This window comes from Chrysochloris asiatica, unplaced genomic scaffold (genome assembly GCF_000296735.1).
Source record: "Chrysochloris asiatica unplaced genomic scaffold, ChrAsi1.0 scaffold00007, whole genome shotgun sequence".
Taxonomy (NCBI): Eukaryota; Metazoa; Chordata; class Mammalia; order Afrosoricida; family Chrysochloridae; genus Chrysochloris; species Chrysochloris asiatica.
Window position 1 is genome coordinate 23,467,126 of NW_006408525.1, and position 12,423 is coordinate 23,479,548.

Below are 12,423 nucleotides of genomic sequence, written 5' to 3' on the forward strand. Positions count from 1 at the left end.
CTGAGCATCACCCAGTTCTTCCGGTGTCATCGGCAAAGAAGTCAGGACTGGTGTTGTTGTTAAGTGCTGTCAAGTCAGTTCCAACTTATACTGACCCTATATAGGGTTTCCAAAGAATAGCTGGTGGGTTTGAACCGCTGACCTTGTGGTTAGCAAGCTATTAGCCCACTTGTATATCAAATACATTATTATGACTTCTGTGAATACTTAGAGGAAGATATCAGAGGAAGATATCATGGTATTATAAACTATGATGCCAAAACTTCATAAAGCATTCTTTAATTTCTTTTCTTTCCCCAAATATTTCATATGCAATTGACACTAAAGTATTAACGACAGAAGTTAAATAAACTTATGATTTTATTTTATTTGTTTCAGATTAAAATATAAATCTGGAAATGAGAGAGCATGAGTGAGAGAGAGAATGCACAAGTGCCCTGGTGGCACAATGGTTAATTGCTCGACAGCACTTAACACCACCACCACCATCCAAAAGGTCAGCGGTTGGAAGGGTTGGAAGATGTGATAGCCTGCTTTGGAAAGATTAGTCTTGGAAACTCTATGGTGCCATTCTTATGAGTCAGATTTAACTCAACAACTATGGGATATGTATGTGTATGTTGTTGTTGTTCAGTGCCGTCGAGTCGGTTCCGACCCATAGTATGTGTGTGTGTGTGTGTGTGTGTATATATATATATATATATATATCGTAGTGGTTACGAATCAGGCTGCGAACCTTAAGGTCAGCGTTTCGAAACTACCAGCCACTCCGCGGGAGAAAGATGAGGCTTTCTACTCCCGTAAAGATTTACACCCTCGGAAACCCTGTACAGGGTCGCTATGGGTCGGAACCGACTCGACAGCACTTAACAACAACAACAACATTATATATATATATATATATGTACATTGTTGTTGTTATGTGCCATCTAGTTGGTTCTGACTCATAGTGACCCGTTACAGAGTTTCCAAGGAGCAGCTGATGAGCTTGAACCGCTGACCTTGGGATTCAAACCAACCTTATAGTACAGTGCATTAACCCACAGAATCACACCAGGACTACACACACACACGTTTGTATTTGTATATATATAGTATATTTTTGCTGTTGTTGTAAAGTGCCATCGACTTGGTTCTGCCTCATAGCAATTCTGCCTCATAGGGTTAATCTTTGCAGGAGCAGAAAGCCTCATCTTTCTCCCATGGAGCAGCTGTGGAGCTTGAACCTCCAACCTTGTGATTCACAGTCCAGTGTTTATTGTACTGAGCCACCACAATCCCATAGCAACCCTGTCCAGGGTTTCCAAGGCTGCATGAAATATATATGAGGTGACAAAAGCAGTACTGGAGATTGCATGATAGAATTTTGTAGCATCAATGAATTATTCATTTCAAATATCTTTTCTGAACAACATAAATAGCAACTCTACATAGGCAACTATACACATGCCACACCAGATGGAATATGCGAAAATCAAATAGACTACAAGCGTGGGAAGAAATGAAGTTCAATATCATCAGCCAAAACAAGGCTAGGGGCCAACTGTGGAACTGACCATCAACTGCTGATATGCAAGTTCAGGCTGAGGCTGAAGAAAATTAAAACAAGTCCAGGAGAACCAAAATAAGACCTTGAGAGTAACCTATCTGAATTTAGAGACCATCTCAAGAACAGATTTGATGAATTAAGACATTAACGACCAAAGACCAGAAGAGATGGGGGATGACATCAAGAACATCATACATCAAAATAGCAAAAGTTAATTTAAAAGACAGGAATGAAAGAAAAGACCAAAATGGATGTCAGAAGACATTCTGAAACTTGCTCTTCAAAGTAGAGAAGCAAACGCAATTGGAAGAAATGATGAAGTAAAAGTGCTGAACACAAATTTCTAGGTAGCTTGAAAAGACAAAATCAAGTATTATAATGAAATGTGCAAAGACCTGGAGTTAGAAAACTAAAGGGGAATAAAAATATGCTCAGTATTTCTCACACTGAAAGAACCAAAGAATAAAATCAAGCCTCGGGGTGCAACACTGAAGGATTCTACGGGCAAAATCTAATTGTGCTCATAGACCAAAAGGCAGTTGTTTGAAAAGAACAAGAGAATACTGAATGGTCTGAAATCAGGAAACATGTGCACCAGGGTTGTTTCCTTTCACCATACTTGCTTAATTTGTATACTAAACAAATAATCCCAGAAAATGGATTATACGCAGTAAAACATCACATCAGGATTAGAGGGAGGCTCACCTGTGATTTGCAGAAGACACAATCTTGCTGGTGAAAGCAAAGAAAACTTGAAATACTGAGGAAGATCAAAGACTACAGCCTTCAGTGGAGATTGCACCTCAATGTAAAGAAAACAAAAATTCTCACAACTGGACTCATAAATAGCATCATGTTAAAGGGAGAAACGATTGAAGCTGTCAAAAGACTTCATTTTGTTTGAATCTATAATCAACACTCAAGGAAGCAGCAGTCAAAAAAATCAAACCACATTTCACAAATCTGCTGCATAAGATTTTTTTTAAGTGTTGAAGGGCAAAGATGTCACTTTGAGGACTAAGGTGATTCTAACCCAAGCCATGATATTTTCAATCATATACATGTGAAAGTTGGACAGTGAGTAACAAAGACTATAAGAATTGATGCATTTGAATTATGGTGTTGGTGAAGAATACTGAAAGTACTAAGGAATGGCATAAAAACAAACAGATCTGTCTTGGAAGAAGCACAGCCAGAACGCTCCTTAGAAGCAAAGATGGCAAAACTTCATCTCTCATACTTTGGACATACCAGGAGAGACCAGTCCCTGAAGAAGGACATGCTTGGAAACATGGAGGCTCAGTGAAAAAGAGGAAGACCCCCCAACAAAGTGGATTGATGCAGTGGTAGCAACAACAGCCTCAACATCACCAACAATGGTGAGGATGGTGCTGGACTGGGCAGTGTTGCATTCTGTTGTGGTACACAGGGTTGCTAAGAGGCAGAACTAACTCAGTGGCACATAACAATATCAACAATGGGCAAAATATTGAATGGTACAGGAAGCCTCAAAAGAAGGTAGAAGGAATACACAGTTACTGTACCAAAAAGAAATGGCCAATGTCCAGTCATTTCAAGAGGTAGTACCATATGATCAAGGAACAATTATTGAAGTTCGAAGAAGTCCAACCTGCAATGAAGGCAACAGCAAAAAACAAGGCTCCAGGAATTGATGGAAATACAAATTGAAATGTTTTGACTAACTTAAAGAGTGCTGTAGGCATTCACACATCTAAGCCAAGAAAGTTGGAAGACAACTACCTGATCAATCGACTGAAGAGATCCATATATGTGACCATTCCAAAGAAAGGTGATGCAATGGAATGCAGAAATCATTGAACAATATCATTAAAATCTCATGAAAGTAAAACTTTAAAGATAATTAAAAACAGTTGCAGCAGTACAACAACAGGGAACCTCCAAAAATTCAAGCTAGATTCAAGAAGAGGATGTGGTGGAAGTAGGTATATAACTGCTGAGGTCACATGGATCTTGGTTAAAGCAGAGAATACCAAAAAAAAAAGATGTTTACTTGTGCTTTATTGATGGTGCAAAGGCATTTGATTATATGGAACATAACAAGCTATAAATAACTTTGCAAAGAATGAGAACTATGGAATACATTATTGTGCTCATAAGAAACCTGAACATGAACCAAGAGGCAATTGTTAGAACAGTAAAGATGTGCATCAGCGTTATATCCTTTCACCACACTTGTTCAATCTATACGCTAAGCAAACAATTCCAGAACCTGTATTATATGAGACGAACATGGCATGATTGGTAGAAGATTCATTAGCAATCTGCGGTATGCAGATGACAACAATTTTGCTTACCAAAAGTGAAAAGGACTTGAAATACTTAGTGATAAAGTTCAAAGACTACAACCTTCAGTATGGATTGCAATGCAATATAAAGAAAATTAAAATTTTCCCAACTGACCAATATATATCATGAAAAAAGGAGAAAAGACTGACGTTGTAAAAGACTTTATTTACTTTGCTTAAATCCACTATCAACACTCAATCTGTACGCTAAACAAATCATCCGAGAAACTGGATTATATGAAGAATGTGGATTGGAGGAAGACTCATTAACATCAGGATTGGAGGAAGACTCATTAACAACCTACGATATACAGATGATAACAACCTTGCTGAAAGCAGAGGACTTTGCTATGCTAAATTGTCAAAGACTTCATTTTGCCTTGGATCCACCACCAACACTTACGGAAACAGCAGTGAAGAAATCAAAAGACGTACTCCATTAAGCACATCTGTTGCACAAGACCTCTTTATAGTGCTCAAGAGCAAAGATGTCTATTTGAGGACTAAGATGAGCCTGACCCCAAGCCCTAATATTTTCAATAGCTTCATATGAATGTGAAAGTTGAACAACAAATAAGGAAGACCTTAAAACAATTGATGCATTTGAGTTATGGTGTTGGAGAAGCATTTTAAAGGTACCATGAACTGCCAGAAGAACAAACAAATCTGTCTTGGAAGAATTTCAACCAGAATGTTCCTTAGAAGCCAAGATGACCAGACTTCATTTCTCATATTTTGGAAATATCATAAAGAAGGATCGGTCCCTGGAGAAGGACATCATGCTTGGTAAAGTGGAGGGTCAGAAAAAAAGAGGGAGATGCCCAATGAGATGGATAGGCACAATGGCAACAGCAATGGGCTCAAGCAAATCAGCACTTGAGTATAGCGCAGGACCAGGCAATGTTTTATTCTGCTGTACAAAGGGTCGCAAGGATTGAAAATATTAAATGGCGCCTAACAACAGCAACTATCAACACTCATGGAAGCAGCAGTCAAGAAATCAATGACAGCAAACCAACCCGAAATGGCTAGAAGTAAATACTTTTGAAAGAAAGAGCAACAGAAAAAAGACTGCTTTGCAGTTAAAATATCAAGCAAGCTGTTTTGCTCTGGAGCCATCAAGGCAAGAAAAGTCAATCCATCAGGGAAAACTGCCTCTAAGACTGAAACTCAAAGGGAACCAAGCAGTCAGTCTAGTATGCACGCTGGTGACCACCCTGGTCTACTGGTGAGTTGGCCTTGAGATGAGAGAAAGATGAGGAAGGGCTGGCTGGTCTGAAGTTTAGGGAGATGTGTCAACTCCTGAGCCCAAGGACACTGACCTAGCCACAGGTGGCTAGAGCTGCGAGTGAAGCAGCCAGCTGGTATGAAGCGTGGGGAAGCATGGATGAACTCCCAAACTTGCAGACAGTACCCATATGACCTAGTTAGGATAGCTAGCTAACCAGAACTCAACCAGATGAAGATAAAGACGTCTGATACTGTAAGGAAGCATACTGCTACAATTTGATGAACTGGACCTTTGCTTATGGATGCAGTGTCTCAAAATTCCAACCAAAATGGAAGGATTCTACATATCAAGGGTCACGCTTATTTACTGAGTGTACTGGGTTGATGGTGGTGGTAATGGTGGTAGTGTGCTGTGGAGTTGGTTCCAACGCATAGTGACCCTGTACAGGGTTTCCAAAGCCGTAAATCTTTACAGGAGAAAGCCTCATCTTTCTCCCGTGGAACAGTTGGTAGTTTCAAACTGCTAACCTTGAGGTTAGCAGCCAGACTCATATCTATGACACTACCATAGCTTCTTACTGGGTTGAAAGGGATAGACAATTTAGACATTGGATATCAAAGATGGGGGGCTATAATAAATGAAGTAGCTGGCTTACTAGCTTTCATGAGTGTGCTTAGTTTCAGAATGAGGGGGGTAAGGTAAAATCCCCACTGAATAGTTTTCCTCTTTTCCAAGTGGCTATGGTGAGAGGGGATGGGAGATGATGTAATAGGATTTTACGATTCAATTGTGAGAAACTGACATCAGAATTAATCATGATTGTCACAACTGTTCATTGTAGAAGATGTGTAACTAAAAGGTGGAAGTAGTTAATCTTTCATTTCAGAAACAAAGGACCCCAGGTCCATCAAGAAGGAAGAGTGTGAGTGGAGTGTGAGATCCTACCCAGAAAAGCAGCAACAGCAAAGATGATGGCAAAGGCAATGGCATAGAGAGATAAAGCAGCTGAGGACTCTAGGCCCATGTACAGAGAAAGGCTGTGTGCCTATGGGCAGGAAGTTAGCTTGCAAAATGTGCTCTTTGGACATTTAAATGAATATTTTTTTTTTGTTTTGTATGTGTACATCAAATATTTTTGCTCTGTTCATTTATAATAAATAAGATGTAAAAGGGAAGCAACAAGGCGGAAGCAGAATAACTATTGTTAGAGGGAGGGGAGTGTAATCATTGACATGAAACAAAACGTAAAATTGGTTGAAAGTAAAGCTGATGATCTTGTCTTTACTCAGTTCACAATAAAAACTTAACTAAAACAAAAATCAATGATGTACTGCATTGAGCAAATCTGCTGCAAGAGACTTCTTTAAAGTGTTCAAGGGCAAAGAGCTCAGCACCAAATAAAGTGCTAATGACCCATTCCATGATATTTTCAATTGTCTTAGATGCACGTGAAAGCTGGACAATGAATAAAGACGACCATAAGAAGAATCAATGCATCTGAATTATGGTGCTGGCAAACAGGACTGAATATACCATAGACTGCCAGAAGAACAAATAAATTTCTCTTAGAAGAAGTACAGTTGTAATGCTTCTTGAAGTGAAGATGACAAGACTTTTTCTCTCATACTTTGGATATGCTGTCAGGAAGAACTAGTCCCTGAAGAACATCATTTTTGGTAAAGCAGTTGTTGTTGCTGTTAGGTGACATCGAGTTGACATCGATTCATAGCAACCCTATGCACAACAGAACAAAAACATTGCCCAGACCTGGGCCAACCTCACAACTGTTGTTATGCCTGAGCCCACTGCTGTTGCCACTGTGCCAATCCATCTCATTGAGGGTTTTCCTCTTTTTCTCCGACCCTCCATTTTACCAAGCATGTTATCCTCCAGGGACTGATCCTTCCTGACAATATGTCCAAAGTATGAGAGATGAAGTCTGGCCATCCTGGCTTCCAAGGAGCACTCTGGCTATACTTCTTCCAAAACATATCTGTTTGTTCTTTTGGCAGTCCATGGTACTTGCCATATTCTCCTCCAACCACTGTAATACACTCAAATCAATCAATTCTACAGTCCCTGTATTCATTGTCCAACTTTCACATGCATATGAGGTTACTGAAAATACCATGGCTTGGGGTCAGGCACACCTTAGCCCTCAAACTGACATCTTTGCTTTTCAATACTTTAAAAAAGTCTTGTGCAGCAGATTTGCCCAATGCAATATGTGGAAAACAAAAAAAATGAGGAACACCATCAACAATATGGATTGATATGGTGATAACAACATTGATGACAAGCATAACAATTGGAAGAAGGACAAAGAGTTATGCATAGGGTTGCTATGAGTGGGAACAAACTTTATTGGACCTAACAACTAACATATATACAAAGGGGTTTCAAAAAGCTCATGGACAAAAAGTCCATTATCTTTTCATTCCATTTTCTCACAAACTTTTTGAAGCCCCCTCATAAATAAGACATAATTAAAGCCCTTTCCTCATTTCTTAGAGATAACCACTATCAGAGGCTGATGTATATTTTTCACATGTAGTATTAGTATTTTTGCTACATCTACAGTGTTTTTCAATTTACATAATAGTATCAAAGTGTGTAGTCTTTTGTAACTTGCTTTTTCCATTTAACATTATGTTTTTGAGATGGGTTAATGCTTAAAGATGTGGATCTAAAACACTGATTTTAATGTCTGCATAGTAGTACTTCATTCTATGACTATATTGCAAATCTAGTCCCTTCCTGAAGGAAATTAAAGGACTTCTACTTTTTTATTATTTAAAATAATACCATAATACATCTTCACACATATCTTCTTATGCACATGTGGTAGAATTTCTCCAAGGAATGACAAGTAGTCATAGTCTTTCTAGGTTACAAGACATGTATCTACACAGCATATGGCGTTAGGCAAATCTGCTGCATAAAGTGTTCAAGAGCAAAGATGTTAAAGTGTTCAAGAGCAAAGATGTCAGTTTGAAGACTAAGGTACGCCTGACACGAGCCGTGGTATTTTCAGTAACCTTATAAGCATGTGAAAGTTGTACATTAATAAGGAAGACCAGAGAAGAATTGATGCTTTTGAGTTATGGTATTGGAGGAGAATATTGAAAGTGCCATGGGCTGCTAAAAAAACAAATAGAACTGTGTTAGAAATACATCCAGAGTACTCCCTGGAAGCCAGGATGGCCAGACTTTGTCTCTCATGCTTGGGACATATTATCAAAAGGAACCAGTCCCTGGAGGAAGAGATCATATTTGGTAAAGTGGAGGGTCAGAGTAAAAGAGGAAGACTCCCAATGAGATGGACTGGCACAGTGGCAGCAGCAATGAACTCAAGTGTAGCAAAGATTGTGACATGGGTGTGGGACCAGGCAGTGTTTCGTTCTGTTGTGCATAGGGCCAGTCTGAGTCCTTACTGACTCGATAGCACCTAACAATAATAACAAGTAGATAGGTGTATAGGGGGTGTTTGCGTTTAAACCCAGAAGGTAGAATTCTTCAGCGTGTGTATATGGTTGATAAGAGACTGAAAGTGATGAGGAGTTAGTCCAAGAGATATTAGTTTATTACAAAAAAGCAAAGAAATGGTTTTTTAGACAGGGAAACTTACTGACCAGGAGGGGAACAGTGAATATTTCCAGTGGAGGCCTGAAGTCTAGATTCAGTGCGAGGGGTGTGGACTAGGGTCTTTTTATATTATGGAGTACACAAGTTTCATGTGTTAGGGCAGTTAAGGGTGGAATGCAGAACACAGAAAATGCCTGCCTCTTTCTAAAGAACAAAGAGTTTCGGTACGCATAGCAATAGGAGGGGGAAGGAAGAGGAGATATGGTTTAAGTGGACATTAGGGTGGCAATTTTGGAGCTTTTACGTTCTATCCCTATAAGGGGGTATACTAACACTGGTAGAGTCCTGGAGTAACACTGTGAGATAAAGCCCTGCACCCAATGTCAGCTTGAACCACAAGACCATCTGTTCAAACTCACCAACTGCTCCTTGGAAACCTTATACAGACTTGCTAAGAGTTAGAACTCACTGGACAGCAAAAATAAAGGTATATTCAACCAGGGAATGGCCAATCATTTAAGATCAAAAGGGCAACATTTGCCTAAGCCAAAGGTGAGAAGGGGTGGGAAAGAGAGTCATTCTGCCTTTTTGCCTCTTTATTTTCGTTCCTGGAAATAAGAAACACAGGGACGAAGACGGATAACTGTTATTTCATGGAGGAAAATGCAATCATTGAGATGAAAAAAAAAGTGTATGATCTGTTGAATGATGATGATCTTCTCTATAAACCTCCACTCAATTCACAATAAAAATTTTTAAAAAGACATCTACAACTTTACCAAAATTTGTCAAAATATTCTCCTTCAATTGACATTCCCATCAACAAAGATTAAACAAATTCCATTTCAGCATTCTCCAAAACTGTTTTAATTTTTTTTAAACAATATGATGAGTATTAGATAGTATTCCATTGTTTTAATTAGAATTTCCCTGATTAGTATTTAGTAAAATAGGTTATTAAACACATTTTATTTATTTTTTTTTTTGGCCATTGTTTTTCTTCTATGAACTACTTATTTATAATCTGTGCCCATCTTTCAATTTGGTTAATAACCTTCTTCATATGCATATATTTTGTTTCATTGTTGTTGTTAAGTACCGTGGAGTCAGTTCTGACTCATAGCGACCCTGTACAGGGTTTCCGAGGCTGTAAATCTTTACGGGAGCAGAAAGCATCATCTTTCTCCCGCGGAAGAGCTGGTAGTTTCGAACTGCTGACCTTGTGGTTTGCAGCCTGATTCGTAACCACTACGCCACCAGATACATCTAAAATAAATAGAAAAATAAAACAAAACAAAAATTCAAATGCTCTAAATCATAATCAAAGGTCTAGCAGTTAGAAACTACCAGCCATTCCGTGGGAGAAAGATGAAACTTTCACTCTGGTAAAGATTTACAGCCTCAGAAACCCTATTCAGGGTCGCTATGAATTGGAACTGACTCCACAACAAATCTACACCACCACTACACAGGACCAATGAGGCAGGTATTGTAAATGAGTGCAGTAGGCCAAGTGGGGGTAAGGATGTGGAAGTAGTCATTTCTTATAACCAACCAATTATTGCTAAATTGAAAAGTATGTTTAGTGTTGACAGACATCTTCCAATTTTTAAAAAGTTGTCACAAATTCAAACTTGATATACAATCTCCAAATTTTCAAATGTCAGCAGCTAATTTTTAAATTTCAGAAATATTGTGTAAACAAAACAAAACACATGCAGGTCAATCAATAATGCTTCCAGCAGAACACAGATAAGGACATCAAATTAATGTGATCTCTATATGAAAAAGCTAAACCTAATAGTAATAATTTTATTAATAACCAATACATCTTTAAATCTGTTTTAATTTCATGCTACCATTACTTGACCAGTACTCAACCAAGCCTTTAATCAAATGTCAAAATCTCTAACATATAAAGTGAAGCTAGTTTGGCCCATTTAAAACAAAAATCCTTCTCATAAATCTTGTTTCAAAGCAGTCATTTAATGAACAGCTTTTCTTTTTTCAAGTGGCAATAATCTTCAGGTTGTTTATTTCATCAGAACATACCTTAGTCACATTAAAACCTTTATGTCCCAACTGGCCAACCTCTGCCTATTCATAAATTGACTTTGGGGGGAAAAAAAGTAAAAAACACAGAGAAAGGAAGCACATACTAGGATATGCCTAGGGTAAAATAAGTAAAGATTTTTCAGAGTGTGAAATTCATACCAGCTAAACAATAACCATAGGAGCTCTGGTAGCATAGTGGTTACGAATCAGGCTGTGAACCGTAAGGTCAGCAGTTCGAAACTACCAGCTGTGCGGGAGAAAGATGAGGCTTTCTGCTCCTGTAAAGATTTACAGCCTCAGAAACCCTGCATAGGGTCACTATGGGTCGGAACCAACTCAGCGGCACTTAACAACAATAACGAAAAATAGCTATAGTTTTAATAACTGATCTTAATCCACCAGTCACTCTTAGAAACCCTATAGAGGGTCACGATGTGTCAGAACTGACTCGACAGCACTTAACCAGTACCACCAATCCTACACAGGCAGATGCATTTTCATCTATCAACATCTACAGTGAATTTAATGGTAGGTAGGCAGTTAATCTAGGAGCTCTGGTAGCACAGTGGTTACGAATCAGGCTGTGAACCCAAGGTTAGCAGTTCGAAACTACCAGCTGTTCCACGGGAGAAAGATGAGGCATTCTGCTCCCGTAAAGATTTACAGCCTTGGAAACCCTGTACAGGGTCGCTATGAGTTGGAACCGACTCCACGGCACATAACAACAACAACCAGTTAATCTAAGGAGCTCTGGTAGCGTAGTGGTTACAAATCGGGCTGCCAACCTCAAGGTCAGTAATTCGAAACTACCAGTGGTTCCGCAGGAGAAAGATGAGGCGTTCTGCTCTTATAAAGATTTACAGCCTCGGAAACCCTGTGCAGGGTCACTATGAGTCAGAACCGACTCCGTGGTACTTACCAGCAACAAGCAGTTAATCTACCAATGTCAAAATACTGGTAGAACATTGCACATGCCAAATCTTATGTTGCACACTACTACTGTAACCATTCTGAGGGAAAGCATTCAAGTACTTTCCCTCAGTCTACAACATTCAATTTCAAATACATTCTCATTCCTCCTGTGTTTAGGGAAAACCCACCTGTTTATACTCGGGAATTAATTAAGGTGCTACTTTTATTTTTCTTTCTTTCAGGGAACTGGTTTCTGAAAGGGTGGGAGGGAAGAACAGAAGGAACACAAATACTTATCTTAAAACTAGAACTCCACTAAAAATGTAAAAGTTGGTCAGTCTATTCTATCCCATATTAGAGATGCATTGATTTAAAGAGCTGACTAAAACTGAGATAACCATGGAAAGTACTTATTTCAGCACTTCATGCCTGATACATAGTAATCATTTAACAGATGTTATTATAATGACACACATGCAGACCAAAATTAAATAAATGTGCTCTAACCATAAAGATGTTGTTGCTAAGTGTCATTCTGACTTATAGTGACTGGCTGGTGGGTTTGAACTGCCAACCTTGCATTCAAACTGACCTTGTAGTTCAGTGAATTATCCTGTAGCACTACACCAGAATGTTGTTGTTAAGTGTCATGGAGTCAGTTCAGACCCATAGCAACCCTGTATGGGATTTTCAAGGAGCAGCTGGTGAGCCTGAACCACCAACCTTTTGGTTCAAACTGACCTTGCAGTCCAGCGCATTAACCC

At 39.0% G+C, this 12,423-nt stretch overlaps 1 protein-coding gene across 2 annotated transcripts in view; it reads right to left on the minus strand.

The window, feature by feature from the left end:
* Window positions 1-12,423, minus strand: part of NPEPPS (aminopeptidase puromycin sensitive) — a 126,674-nt gene that overhangs the window by 104,762 nt on the left and 9,489 nt on the right. The gene's annotated exons all lie outside the window — the stretch shown is intronic.